The 16326-nt window shown below is 35.8% G+C and overlaps 1 long non-coding RNA gene across 1 annotated transcript; it reads right to left on the reverse strand.

Annotated features, from left to right (window-relative positions):
• Window positions 1-310: 310 nt before the first annotated feature.
• LOC145120988 (uncharacterized) lies at window positions 311-1784 on the reverse strand. Its single transcript, XR_013714455.1, has 2 exons — window positions 1563-1784; window positions 311-891 (listed from the first exon to the last, which is right to left on the reverse strand). It is a non-coding gene; the product is annotated as an uncharacterized LOC145120988 (long non-coding RNA).
• Window positions 1785-16326: the final 14542 nt, after the last annotated feature.

Genomic DNA, 16326 nt, shown 5'->3' on the forward strand with positions numbered 1-16326 from the left:
GTTTAAAATAAAGAACGGGATATATGAGTGTATTAAACAACCCAGTTTCTAATGATGGAGCCGGCTCTTTTAGCTGTAAAGTTATATGACCCGGTTTTCCAAATGAAACCGTGTTCTGTGGCTCTGGGCTGTGCTTTTGAGAGGGTTATAGGACCCATTTGTCAACAATCAGGTTTCTATGGCTCTGGGGCGTGCTCTTGTTTTTTATTTATATTGATTTTTTTCTCACGTAGAGCACAAATAATCAGTCAGGTGATGCTTATATTGTATGATGTATTAAAAGCATCAGGATTTTTTTTAACGATTAAAGTATAGACATTAGTTTACTTTCATGTATATATTATTTTCCCCCAATGGTGTAGAATTACATGAAAGCATAGTCAAGTTCAATAAATTACATCAGATGAATACTATATATTAAAAACATTGAACTTAGTTCACCAAAGATGTCCTTGGATGCACTCTGATGGATATAAATACAAAACCAATTCTGCATCACCTAACATTTGTGCAGCTGTTTTGAAGCTTTTGTCTAAAAATGTAATTTACTCCAATAGGACAATTAAATATCACCATATCAGTAAACCCCACATATTGTAATTTTTGCTGACCCTGTTTTTTTCAACAAATCAGAACTTATATTGAATAAAATAGATAGAAACATATGAAGACCAGAATCGTGAATCATGAAAGTTAGGCCGATACCAAGACAAGTCTGATGGATCCTTGACTTACAAATCAACAAAGAAAAAGATGTGAAGAAGAACCAAAAAACTTTAATAATACAAAAAAGAACAAAACATCAGGTAAGTCTTTAGTCTCCTTTGTAGCTATAAGAGTAGCATAAAAAAAAAAGAGAAGTAGCGTTGGAAATTTATTCCATGTCTCACTCTGCATAAACGAAATACAATCATCAGTGAAAAGCATATTTAAATTCTTAACTTTATCATATCAACAAACAACAAACCCAAATACGATTATCATAAAAATATATTGATTTTTTAACTTAACATAAGGGAAAAAAAGATATAAAATTATCACCAAATAAATTATTAATTTTAAAACTTAACAGATCATGAAACAAACAGCTTAACAGATGATGATAAAATCTTTTTGAATAATAATTATCGTTAAATTCTGTGATTACTTTTGCTATTTATTGCATTTATTCACCCATTAACGCATACAGAAACCCAACGAGACAGCACGTCAGGGAAAAAAGGCAGCTATGTGTTTAATCCTCCATTAACATACGCACAAAATCGAAGTGAAGGAAGATAGACGTTGATTGGTATGTTCCTATTAAGTTAATTAAGTGGTTACTTTTAATTTCATTACACTTCTTTGCAATTACGCTCAATTAAATATCAATACATGTGTACATAAGCTTATTGTTTATCTATGTATGCAGAATGCCAAGGCATGCCATATAAATGTGTTGGCAAGTGAAATCTACAACACAGGTATTTCTCTACATATAATTAACTTTAAAGTGCCCCAATTTATGCAAATTAGAGTTGGAATCAGCAACATTAACAAAATCATAATAGAAAGGGACGAACCTTGTGCTATGTTGATGATTTCAGTATGGAATTACCGTCCTTATTGTCTGTATCTGATGCTTTGAAATTAATTTATGATCCCATGAGTGTTTATCTCTCCGTGCCCCTCACGATTTCTTCCCCTGTATGGTTCTCTTATTCTTCCCCCTTCTCCGAAATTCTCTCTCTCTCTTTTCTTTATGAGTGAATCAGTGCTTATAAATTCTATAGGGTAGAATGGAGAAAGGCATATACATAAATATATACAAAGTCAATGAAAGGGTAGATGATCTTGGATTTTTGGCGGGAAATTAAATAATGTAATCCCGCCTTCCTGTAAAACCTAAATGGAAAAGTAATATATAATTGTTTATTGACCATATGATATAAGTATTAGCTTTTTTTGTTGTTTAAGTTTGTTGATTTTGTTAATTTATGATTGTTATTGGTATTTCGTTATTTACTTTGAGTTTGAGATTGTTGATTTTGCTATTAGTTACCAAACAAATTCATTATATATATATATATATATATATATATATATATATATATATATATATATATATATATATATATATGAACAAATTACACGAATGGTCCTTAAGGTTTTGTTTTTTTCCCTAAAGTAGTCTTTACGAAACTTTTTTCCTTCAGATGGTACCTACGAAGCAAACATTGCACATAAAAAGCCCCTATGACTAACTTTGCTAACAAATTCTGTTAAGTTTTATTAAATGACAAAAATACCCTTTGTTTTATGGACACAGATGGTCCTCTCTCTCTCTCTCTCTCTCTCTCTCTCTCTCTCTCTCTCTCTCTCTCTCTCTCTCTCTCTCTCTCTCTCTCTCTCTCTCTCTCTCTCTCTCTCTCTCTCTCTCTCTCATGTAAACACAAACACCATAATCTTGTAAGAGTATTTGCTCCCTAATTCCAACTTTTTACCCTTAGCAAAAACAAAGTTTTGTTGATTTGCACAAGAAAACAAAGACATTCAAGCAATTGATTTATGAAATGAAAAAAGAAAAAATAATCGATCATTTATAACTAGAAAATACAGGCATTCAACAAAGAGACCTCTCTGTTTTCATTTTCAACATCTCTTTTTTCAGCTAGATGAAATCAATTAATTAGAGCTCTTAAAACATAATGAAAATCCCAAAAACAAAACCTGATGATAATCCCATAAAACAAACCAAATGAACATGAAATGAAACCTGCTATTGTTTTCAAGCAAAGTACTAACAAGTCATCACCACCGACATTCGTCGGATCCGCCATAAGTTCTAAATCAAAAACTTCATTCGTCCACTCTTCCTTCACAAATTGACGCAACCCACTGATTTCATGAGCTTTGAAAGCTCAAGAAATCTAATCGTAAGTTGCTTCGCAATGACCTTTTCCGTTTTGATTTCTTGAGCTTTGAAAGCTCCAACGCCTTATAAAATAGGAAGAACAACAATCGTCATAATCTAGTCCATCTACTTTGACTTACCCACCTACAATTTGGGCCCGATGAATTAGAGAAAAAATAGAGGAATCGATTTTCACATCTTTTACTCTACCTCTCTCTCTGAAACTAAAATCATAGCCAACACCCACCTCCCATCCCTCATTTCCACTTATCCCATTACTCGAGAGTCGACAGAGACTAAATCGATGTCGCCATTGAAGAACTTCAAGTGAGAGATTTTTAGAATATTTTGTTGTTGTTGTTGCAGGTTGGTTCTTGAGAGATCGACGGTGGGTAAATCTTGACAGATTCAAAAATCGATTTCGTCCCTTGGTACAGAGAGATACGGAGAAGACTAACAGTCGTTTCCACCGATCGAAATAGAGTTGAAGTGTATGCGATGAGTAGAGTTTGTCCAGAAAGATGTGTGGAAAGGGGTCTTCCCATATATATAGGGTGAGTGTGCGGCCATGAGGGGGTGTACGGCTTGTGTGCGGTCGTACACTCCTCCCAAGAAAGTGTATGGCCCGAAAATGCTGCTATACGACTTGCTAAATCATCCCTAATCTCAACCTTGGTTGTACTTAAGCTTAGAACTCTTAAATGAACCCTTAAATGGTGCTAAAAGGTAACAGAAACGAGTTTATCATTGATTGAATTGAATAGATGTACAAGATGCAAGTTTCGGGTTGTCACATCACTTCACTACCCTTCACTTACATCGTATTTTTGGCATATTTTCAAGTACTCAAAAAACGATTAATAATATTAAATGTAACTTTTTTGGTTGGGGGAAAAGGGTTGAGGCAGGTCCTGCTTTGTGTTGTAGGCCAAGATACCCTGGGCGGACCGGATAGACTGATGGCCCGGTGCGGGCGATCCAGTCAGACTGATGACTCATTATGCATGTTGTTTGCTTATATTGTAACACCCGGTTCCTGGTACATATTTTAATTAAAGTAAACTCATGTTTTACTCTGGGACTCGGTGAGTTGGAGGCCCAACTCGTCGAGTAGACTCGACTTTGGATCGGCAGGATAAGTGACCTACTCGACGAGTCGGGAGACCGAATCGACGAGTAGAACTGTCTGGATGAAACCCTAATATTTAGGGTTTGCACCCTATTTAAACAACTCACAACGCCCCAACACAACCTCCATTGTTCCTCCCAACCCAAAGAACGCCCTAACTCGAACCCTAAGCCTCTTTTGAGTGTTTTTGAGCTTTTTGGTGACTTTTGTGTGCATTTGAAGTTGGAAGAGAAGGAGAAAGCTTGGGAGTTCAAGTGGAAGCTTGTAGATCTAGAGGTTTTGCTTCATTCTCAGTTCATTCAAGGTAAAAAGCTTGAACCTTGACCATATATCTCTTAGATCTTGTTTTGGGGCTATTTTCTGCCCTTTTTATGAGTTGTGAAGTTATAATCGGATTTTGTGAGTGTGGTTGGAGTTACACTTTAGATCTGGAACCATTGAGGATTCCCATGGCATAAAGGTGCCAACTTTATGGCCATGGGAGACCCATGCTTCTTATATACCTCTTTTATGGCTTTTGAGCCAAAAACCCCCATGCATGGACGTCAACATTGGAACTTTACGTATAAAATGGACCCTAGGAGGTCAGATCTATGGTTTTGATGCATTAAGACCCATTATAATCGACTGAATAGTTTTAGACAAAGAGGGACTCGGGCAAGTCGCTTGGGTGACTCGGCGAGTCGGTCGTATTTTCCCCCAAAGGTTTTCTGGAAAATGGTCTTTGGTTGAGTGGAAGGAACACTAAGTCTGTTAGGGGTTTGTTATGGACTTGAAGATCAAAGGACTCGACAAGTTCAAGAAGAAACTCGATAAGTTCAAGGCAATGTCCCAAACCAGATGAAGACGGACTCGACGAGTTCAAGGATGAACTCGGCGAGTCCGTCTTCATGTGGTTTGGGACATTGCCTTTAACTTGTCGAGTGGATGAACTCGGCGAGTCATAGACTGAACACCTTCATATGGATGAAGATGAACTCGACGAGTTCAAGGACAAACTCGGCGAGTCGGTTGAAGATAGTCCGATGTGTTGTGTGACATCCCCTAATTTCTCGGTCAGAAAAGACCGATTTAATTTATGCTTTTTAAAATAAAATCAGAGAAATCTTTTTAAAAGATGTTGCGGAATTGGTCCCCAAACCAAAACATGATAAAAGTTTGTCAAAACCTTTCTTTAAGAAATATATAATCTCCTTTTATATCAAAACCTCAGGATGTCATGTTCCGATACAGACCAAAAGTATAAACAAGACATTATAAGCCTTACAACAATCATTTATAACTACTGGCCTATAATCCAAAAATCGCTCATCATCATCATCCGACTATGCTCGGGGTCCACTACCTGTAATATAAAAAGCTGAGTGGGTCAGGCTTGGAAGCCTGGTGAGCATATAGGGTTTTCAACCTACAATAAATAATAAACTCTTTAAGTTTATCAATCAACAATAATTTATTAATTTCATCAACCAAAAACAACCCTAATTACCCATTCCCGTTATCCGCACCTTACGTCCCTAAAACAACTATCACAAGGGACCTAACCTAAGGATTTTCATTAGGGGTGACAACATTGCTTCGGGGGTTCCTCAGCAATTTATGTCAAATAAGGCAACCATCGGGGTGACAACTTTGCTTTCCTCAGCAAATTATGTCAAACAAGACAACCTAACATAAAACAACCAATAAGGTGACAACATTGATTTCCTCAGCAATTTATGTCAAATAAGACAACTAATAGGGTGACAACATTGCTTTCCTCTGCAATTTATGTCAAATAAAACGATCATCGGGGTGACAACATTGCTTTTCCTCAGCAATTTATGTCAAATAAAACAAACACCTGGATGACAACATTGCTTTCCCTCAGCAATTTATGTCAAATAAAACAAACACCGGGGCGACAACATTGTTTTCCTTTAACAATTTATGTCAAATAGGCACGAAGTCACATCGTCGCCAAAGTTTATACAAGAGGCACTAAGTCCATAGCTGTCAACGTACTAAATCCGTAGCTACCAACGCACATCTATACTGTACTGAATTCATAGCTACCAACGTACATCTATATTGTACTTCTATCCCTCATGCTTTATCTACCCATGTTTTACCCAACATATTTGAAGATAAAATATATATACATTTTTAAATCATTTTAAACATGTATAAAACATTCATTCAACATCCATCTCAAATAAACAAACAACATATATATATATATATATATATATATATATATATATATATATATATATATATATATATATACACATAGCACGTATTTTATATAAAATACTTCATATCTATATGTAAGATGAAAGTGACTATACACTCACTTTTTACGACATTCGGCACCGTGCCGGTTTGTCGCGAAACTTCGACATGTCATAACTTCTTCGTTATAACTCGGATTTCGGCATTCTTTATATATCCGTAATCCTTGTCACGACCACTACAACTTTCTTAATAAATATCGCCTTTATCTAATATTTATTTTCGACGCTCATTTTTAGTCTTAATTAATTAAACCCTGATAATTAAACATAAAACACATAAAACACATAATATTCACATAATTCCTTTTCATTTCTACAAAATGAGTCACAAAGGTTAACCTAGACTATCATGTCAATATTAATGCCTAGCCTAGAAACACAGGCATTACATGTTGTTGAAGGAAAACTCGTCGAGCTCTTGCTAGACTCGACGAGTAGGGACGGGGTGGTATGTTTATTAATTGGTATATATATGTTTTTCTTATTTCCTTTGATTATTATAGCTTCGGGTGTGTTGATTATCGATGACAACAATCCACGCTTCGTTGAGCAACAAATATGGATTTGGGTATCGATATTTCCCTCTCTTCATCAAACTGTATAATTTGTTTTTTGAAAAAAAACATGTTTTTGTGTGTGTATGGGTTAGAGGTCAAAGATGGTAACCAAATTTGCATATTTTTATAACTTATAAAAAATCTTACTCTCCATAACTTGATATTCACAAAAAAAACAATTAAAACTTGTTGATATCTGTTCTTAAAGGGACTTTTTTGCTCTCTGTGTAAAGATCTGGTGAGGAAGCACACTGTACTGTATGTAGTAAGTGATCTTTCAGTGATGGTTTTGTGACATTTTGAAGTTATATAATCAGGTTCCTGTGATACTTAATGCAGATGGTATTCAGAACTTTTTTATCTTTAGTAGACAAAAATACCCCTCCACATTTCAATCCTTTTTCACCCATAAAAAAGATTAATTGGCATGTATAATCAAATATAAATGGCATATCCATGATAAAAGATGGAAATCAATGATTATTAGATCTGAAATTGCTGGAACAGGTTCACCTGGAGCTTCATATTCTTATCAATTATCAGGTTATAATCATCTGAATTTCTTAATGTCTATGAGTTTTATTTATTTATAATTTTAATATTTTACATCTACCCAATTGTTTTATATTTTAAGTGCAAAATTCAATTTGGGCTAAAAAATCAGAGGAATATGCTTTTACATTATCATATAGTTCATTTCCATATTTGTGTTTATAGACATGTTAATGGCACATCCATTTGTGCTATTAAGGGATCGGTACCAAAGCAAGTTTCATTAGTTTGTTGCTAAAGTTTGGGATTCTATGGCAATCACTCCATTTTTTAGACTGAAATTTCAAGGTTCCAAGATCTACCCCCACAAGATTATCTTGTTGTTTACTTGTCTAACCACCAAACTTTTTTGGACATATATACCCTTTTGACTCTAGGGAGAAACTTCAAATTCGTTAGCAATATGTATTCTTTTTCTTTTGTTCAGGACCACACAAGCATCAGAGATTCAGAAATAGATGCCCCCACAATCCATGTGCAAGGGGAATATATTTATACCTCTACAAAACCTCTTGCATTTTATCCAAGTTGGTACCATTATTGCATCAAATGGTCTTTATCTTTTTCATTATTAATAAAATGTGTACATTGTAGTTGGTTTCACAAGATTTATGTTTTTTCAACTATATGTCTCACATTGTTTCTCGTCGCACCGTACATGCAAAAGTACCATAAGTTTCTATCTATATTATTAGTTATTTGTTTATTTTGTTCATTTATACTAAAATTGCTAAACATAATTAGTATGCATGGGTCCTCTTGATGATTTTCCCTTCAAGTCGTGTCGCATACATTTTGGATTCTATGAAGAAGCCTATGCAAAATCCTGTCGACACCTGCTACGTGCTTAAACTTTTGGACATGTAAGAAATTTTTTAATAGGCATGAAAATTACATTCTTTCTATAAACTTGAACACAACTCAATTGGTTGTTAATTTTTAGGGCTTTTGCTAGGTATGAAAAAAAACACATCAACTCCAATTGTATGGATGTTCGCTGAGGTAATTTATCTTATTACTTATCCAACAATCAGATATTGTAGTTTCATTTGTCTTGTTTATGTTTCCTTTTTGTCACAATTTTAGTGAAACCAAGTTGGCGTATCCAAGAGTCACCTGAGTGGACACTATGCAATGAAATGGATGTTTGATTTTGTAATTTCCAGGCAATATGGATTCCCAAATAGAGTAAGTACTTACTAAATACTTTTTTTTTCATTTTGTTTGTATCAAGAAACAACATGTTATGTTATTTATTAGTTTAATTTAATATTTTATGTATTTTGGTACCCTTGGGAATGAAAAAACTCCCTTAGAGGAAAAGGTGTTGATTACGATTGTTGCTACGCGGACTAGGGAATTTCGGAATAACTATATGAATGATGTTGTCTAAAAGTGCATATAAGGTTAGTTGTTAATCATCAAAGCATCCTACTTTTAGTTTAATTATTGTTTGTTAAATTCATTTGTTTTGAAACATTAGACAAAAAATTGATTCTTTGTTGTGTTTGTTTTTCAGTGAGATTGGAGGATGGCTGCTACACTTGATTATATGACAATTCTACTTCGATCCAATAACAATTTATTTTTTGAAAAAATTTATGTAAGTTTTATGTAGTAAGATATGATCAAATCAAGTTGTTTTTTGTGACACGCAAACATGTTTATATTAATAACTATAATGGTTGGTTATTTAGCATGTCTACATTAACATAATTTTCTAATCAGAGCATACTTTTTTTGTATTGAATATGTGTTTTGGATGTAAGTCTCAGTTGTGTTGGTGGTTAATTGTATGATAATGTAATTTTGGATGTAAGCCTTGTTAGTTATATTCGTAAAAAGTATTATAAAAAAATCAGCTTTCGTTAAATGACCCGGTTATTGTAATGGAACCGGTGCAGATGTAAATGTTATATAACCCGGTTTTGAGAATTGAAACTGGGACTTATCTCCTTATATGACTCGGTTTTGTATGGTAGAACCGTGTCCAAATCTCCTTGCATGTCCATGTTTTGTTTGCTCCAATATGTTTATATGACCCGGTTGTTAAAAAAACCGCATCCTTTTTAAATTGATAGGGCCCGGTTTTGGAACCGGGTTTTATTTCATTTTTCGCATAGGACTCGCCGACAATACGACCCGGTTCAAAACCGGGTTATTTAATGGATATAACCGGGTTCTATAAGCTTTTTTCTAGTAGTGTATGCGGGCAAAACTCTGATTCGGAAGCTTCTATTCCCCAGCTATCTGGCACCGCAGGGCTTTGCTAAATGGTTCGGTAAATCAAGAGTATCAGGACTAAGGGGTGGAAAGAGCTCCAGAGGATTCGGGTGGAGTTGAGATGAGAAAATGGCTGGAACTCGAGAGTTTATATAGGCTGAAATGTTGTGTGCGCGATGCATCTGGTCGGCCACGGTGATTTGTATATCGATGGGTGGTGCCATATGTCAAGCATCTGGTGGAGTGTCAGTGCGCGCCACGCCTACTGTCTATGCGCGCGGTTGCACGCGGAAATTTCTAATTTCTTAGAAAACTCATATCTTTTCCGTACGAGCTCCGTTTTCGACAGGTTTTATATCTACGTATAGCTATCGACGATATCTACAACTTTCATTTCGACCCAATCGGATAATTTTGAATTTATTTTTGAAGTTATATTCTTAATAGGCTTAGACTCTTAAAGTCCGATAAAAATTCATAATTGTATCATACGATATGTGTTCTTGGCTGTCTTTATATCGATGGATAGGTGGTGACGAGATTTTCAACTCTCATTTAGATAGTTTTTCCTAACAATAGAACAAATTCAATTCCGGTTTCTGAGCCGTATACTGCTACGCTGAAACATTAGAAAAATCATAACTTCTTCTTATGAAGTCAGATTTGAGCGTTCTCTATATGTACAGAATCCTTGTCACATATAATATAACTTTGGTTAAGGTCATTTATCCTAAATATTCCTCTATCATTAGTCATAGTTATCGCTTATAGTACCTTATGCGTCTAGCCCGAATTTGCGGGTGTTACAATTATCTCCCCTTAGGATGATTACGTCCTGGAATTGTCAAAAATAAAAGGCTTGTATGATGATTTCGCACGTTACCTTTTCCATCCTAGGTAATAATCGTAACTTGGACTTATTGACTGTTGGCGGTGTTAAATCTTGTATCCGCTATTCTTTCTAAATTCGATATTTATTGGAGAATCACGTTCCTTCCGGAACAGACTTAATTTAATAAGAAGTATTTACTTCAGATACTATAACAGAATGAATGGTCGGGCTCAAATGATATTCCATCGCATGATGGAATGGCTATACTCATATCTCTTTGAGTCAGATTCCAGTAAGAAAGATTCCTTCCATCATTTTCTAATGTTATATAATCACATTCTAGCACGTAGCACTTCTAGATACGGGCTGGTTAATCTTAACGATGGTCGTGAAACTTCTATTGATCGCTTCGATTATCTTTTTCTTTAATCTAAAGTTGTATTCTTCATTGAACTTACTTTACAGATTAGACGGACTCGATTCGATATGACCACTAAGTTCGGAATATCATTCATATTCTTAGTCATTATCGAAACAAAGGTGATGATGGAAATAAACAAAAAATAGCTCAATTACTTAGAGACTTAATAACCTTGTGACTTTCCCTAATCCAAGTGCGAGTCCTATGCTTCCGGTAGTATATTCCTCTACTACTTTTCGCATATACTGATACTCATCCCAAAAATTGTCTCGTAGTTAGCCAAGTCACCATACAAGAAATCAACTGAACACATCGGATAACATAATTTGGGATTATATTACTTTTTGAAAACGATTACATCGTTATTGGAGTTCATCATGCCTTTTACATCATACTACATCCTACAATACTATTTATATGGGTTGACTACTTTTTATTTTAGATATCCTAGATAAGCAGCTTCATCATATTGGCTTCCTGAAGCTACTTCTGCTTCCACCTTTACTGTCATGAGAGTCATCCGAGATTCTTGTATAACTTCATTCCTTCTTGGGCAGTCCTTTGCTATAAGTCCTTATTCTTCACATTGAAAACATACGCTTCCAATGTGTCTACATTCATTTGTATAGTGACCAGTCTTCCAACACTTGAATCAGGTCAATCCTACAAAGCATCCTCCAAAGTGTTTTTTTCTGCACTTGTCGCACCAATTAGCTTCTTTGTTATCCTCGGACCTCTCGCCGTTTGGGATTCGTGTTGAAAACCTCCTCTTTTTGTTGGGTTTTGAGGATCCATCATTAATCCTCTTCTGTGACATCCCCAAAATCACGGCCATAAAAGACCGGTTTCATTTATGCTTTTAAATAAAATCAGAGTAAATCCTTTGATTAAAAGAGTTGCGGAATTTGTCCCCAAAACAATACATGATAAAGTAAGGTTTATCAAAGCATTTCTTAAAGAAATGTATCTTCATTATATATATCAAAACTCGGGATGTCATGTTCCGATACAGACCAAAAACATAAACAATACAACATAGACCTTACAATAGTTACATATAACTACTGGTCTATAATCTAAAAATATCTTGACAATGTCATCCAACTTATGCTCTCGTGCCACTACCTGTAATACAAAGAAAACTGAGTGGGTCAGGCTTGGGAGCCTGGTGAGCATATAGGGTTTTCAACCCACAATAAATGATTATATTTAATTTCACCAACCAACAATAACCCGATTACCCATTCCTGTTATCCTTACTTTACGTCCCTAAAACAATTAACCCAAGGGACATATCCTAAGGATTTTCATCGGGGCGACAACACTGCTTTGGGGGTTTCCCAGCAATTTATGTCAAATAAGGCAACCATGGGGGGGATGGAGTACAACAAATGAACACCCAAGTTCATTAACACCTACAACTTATGAGCCTGCTAGCGTTCCACTAGACTGTCTAGAAAAGTCTGTGGTCGTCATCTAAACTCCGTTAGATAACTGAATCAGCAATAACAACGAGGCCTCTCACAATTTTATTTCATCACACACCAACTGTCTACCCATGTTCTACCCAACATATTAGTAGATAAAAATATATACATTTATATATAGCTTAAACTTGTGCAAATCATTCATTCAACAATTATTTCAAATAAACAAATAATATATAAACACATAGCACGTATTTTATAAAGAATACTTCATATCTATATGTTAGAAGAAAGTGACTACACACTCACTTTATCAGAAGATGATCGGACAACACTACGGCTCTAAGAGTAGTGTTCTTCGGTGAAACAGGGATATCTTCACACACCGGGCTTCTCGCGGGCAGGGCTTCGGCTCGGAAACTCTTTTCTTCTCGGGATCTTTGGAGCTTCAGGACTCGCTTCGGGTCTCGGGATGATACCCGGGCTTCGGGGGTACTTCGGGATGGCTATAGAGGGTATCGGGAGTGAGAGAGAAGAGATGGAGCAACCAAAATCGGCTGACCCTCGATTTCTATTTATAGGGCCAAAATTCGGGATTCACGTCATGAGTTTCCAATGCTCACGTTGTGAGCCTAGTAGTTCACTGCGTTCGTCACTCGTCCACTTGCTCTGGAAGACGTCCATCACTTGCTCACGTCGTGAGCTCCGACACAGCCTCGAATTTTGTATTCCGAACTTCAGCAATTCATATCTTTCGCATACGAGATCCAATTTTGACGTTCTTTATATCCACGCGTAGGTGAGATCATGCTCTACAACTCTCATTTAGACTCCGTTGGCTAATTTTGACTTTATTTTTTATTATATTATTTTTAGTAGGCCGGGACAGGAAAACTCCGTTAGAAAATCATATCTTCTTCATCTGACATCCATTTTCGTCTGTCTTTTCACCGTTGGACTACTATCGACGAGATCTTCGATTCTCGTTTAGATTGTTTCGGCTAGAAATCACTCGATCTCATATTCGAACTTCGGGCTGCATACTGCTAAGCTGAAACTTAGAAAAATCATAACTTCCTCATACGAAGTCAGATTTAGACGTTCTTTTTATGCATGCTCTCGGTTTAACGTATTCTATGACTTTCGTTTAGATCACCAAGGCTAGATATCGTTCTATCCTAAATTCGTATTTTACGTCATACAGCGTCGTGCCGGTTCTGTCACGAAACTTCGACAGGTCATAACTTCTTCGTTATAACTCGGATTTCGGCATTCTTTATATATTCGGAAACCTTGTCACGACCACTTCGTCTTCATGTATCGATATCAGTTCTATCTAACATTTTATTATTTTTTTTACGCTTATTTTTATTCTTAATTCAATTAAGCCACACAATTAAGAATAAAACACATAATACTCAAATAATACATTCTCACTATTTCAAAATGAGTTACAAAGGTGAACCTAGACTATTACATCAATATTAATGCCTAGCCTAGAAACACGGGCGTTACATCTTCTCCCCGACTTCATTATGGGTGGTGGTTCTTCGTTTGATCATATCTTCAAGAGATTTGGCAATTCGGATGGTTGCTTCCAATGTAGTTGCTAATTTTTCCATTGGACTGAAATCTGTTGGTAGTCCAATAGCAATATTTTCTTCCTTGGAGGGTTCAGTAGGAACCAGGTGAGAAACTAGCTTCATTTTCTCAGTAAAGGATGTCGTCTACTCACTGATGCTCATGTCTTCTTTCTTCATATTTAGGAATTCCTTGCTTATTTCCGACAAGTCTCTTTCTGGGAAGTATTCCCTTTTTAACCTTACAAGGAAGTCCTCTCATGACATCGTCCATGCATCTTCCTTCGACATAGTGATGAACACTCGTTTTCACCAGCTTAAAATATCAGTCTATAGTTTTGTGGCTGTGAAGATTGTCTTTCGTCTGTCGCTACAGTGACAACTCTCAAATGCCATCTCCATTTCATAAATCCAATCCATTACTGCGACTTGTTTTGGCTTTCTGGAAAGAATTGACGGTCGGGATGCCATAGGGTCTCCATACTTGCATCCATCTCTATCAACCTCTTCTTCGGTATTGGTCTGTCACACCCCCGAACCAGACGGCGGAAACGTCTGGGGGCTTGTGCGTGACTTCATCTTGAAATATCATTACAGTGAATATAAATGAAACATAACATCATCATTACCATGCATAATATAATACAACTGCCATTGTTTACATCAAGTACAATCTTTTAAATAACATGACCAAAACATTCAATGTATGATGTTTGATAGTACACAAAACAAAATCCCCTATTCTTGTTGATTCTTCTGCCTAACGAGTCCCTGAGAATATAAGTTATTTTGAAAACGTCAACATATATAATGTTGGTGAGTTCATAAGTATATTTGAGAAAATGATTTGTATAACTTTGTAATCACAAGAAAATCCTGTATTTTCTTAAAATAGTTTGGTATGTTTATGTCTGATCTTGTATTTATGCATGTGTGTTATTGTTTAATAGAATGTCAAAAGTGATTGTAGAGAATGTATATAGAATGTCCCCGGACAACCCGATGTTGCCCGTAAAAGAAGAATAGTTAATGCTGCCATACCAACACCGAGGTGGGGTACCAGTGTGAGTAAGTTACCGAGTAATCCAATCATAACAGAAAATAGATAATGATGCCGTACCAACACCGAGGTGGGGTACCAGTGTGAGTAAGTTACCGAGTAATCCAATCATAAAAGAAAACAGATAATGCCACCGTACCAACGCCGAGGTGGGGTACCAGTGTGAGTAAGTTTCCTAGTAATCTAACATAAAAGAAAATAGTCTTTCGCAAACTTCATAACGTTAATTCCTCTAAGTGAGCCGTTATAACCATACTAAATAATGACAATTTCACCTGTCTTGGCGTTTGTGAACGACGACTGAAAAATAGAATAAGGTTATAGTCACCCTAGACTGATGTAGTCTAACTGTAGCGAACAGCTTAGGTGTGGAGTGTCACCCCCGTATAAATCTATACACAAACCCCGCTCTCCCTCAAAGAGACTCTGATTATAATTACAGGCTACGATCGAACACTTAATAGGTGTCAACCCACAAAAACTCACTAGATCCTTAATCGAATTTACGCGAAGATAAATGTATAAAACTCATTCTAGGCCCAACGAACCATGTAAGTGAGCCACTAGGGCATCGCTAAACATGTGAGTCATTTAAAGGCCTAATAGGAATGAGATTCATATAACATGGGCCCGAAATATATGTAAAATGACAACTAAGGCCCATTTCACATGTAAGGTATTTATAGGCCCAAATAGCACGCAAATAGTATAGAAAACCTATCAAACATATAAATGGGCCACTAAGGCCCAATAACCTAGAAATGATCAAAATTAATCCGTTTATTAGTTTGTTGTTGGTTTTGGTTCAAGTATTCACTAAAATAGCATAAGAAGCCCACTTTTTGTAAAAATAACGTTCTTGGCCCAATAAGCCAAAAATTTACAATTAAGGCCCGATTTTTGTAAGAATAACACTTTAGTCCCCATTTTGTTTAAAACTTGTGTTTATGACTAGTTTGTGGTAAAAATAACATTTTAAAACCCATTTTTGTCAAAAATATCATTTTTGGCTTGATTTTTGTGAAAACAAACATTTTTCTGGTTTTGAGCTTTTCTGATCTAGTTGTTGGAAAATTTGTACAAAAATCATCGTAAGTGGAAATTTGGATCCGTAAATTCTGCAAGTTTGGAAATTATGTCTACTTTGTTCAAACTTTTTCTCATAATTTTTAATGGCTTCTAACAAGTGTGAAATTGCTCACCTTCACAGGCTGGTCCGAAATTATTTCAAATCTGATAGGCAGTTTTGTAAAATTCGCCAAAAATTGTAGAAAAATCGTATGAAAACGCGAGAGTAGTCATTTTAAAGGTAGAAACCTGAACGTTTTGCATATAAAACAGTTTTGAAAAATATTATCATTTAGGTGGTCAAAACA

This window comes from Lactuca virosa, chromosome 6, assembly GCF_052849685.1.
Source record: "Lactuca virosa cultivar CGN04683 chromosome 6, Lactuca_virosa_CGN04683_v6, whole genome shotgun sequence".
NCBI lineage: Eukaryota > Viridiplantae > Streptophyta > Magnoliopsida > Asterales > Asteraceae > Lactuca > Lactuca virosa.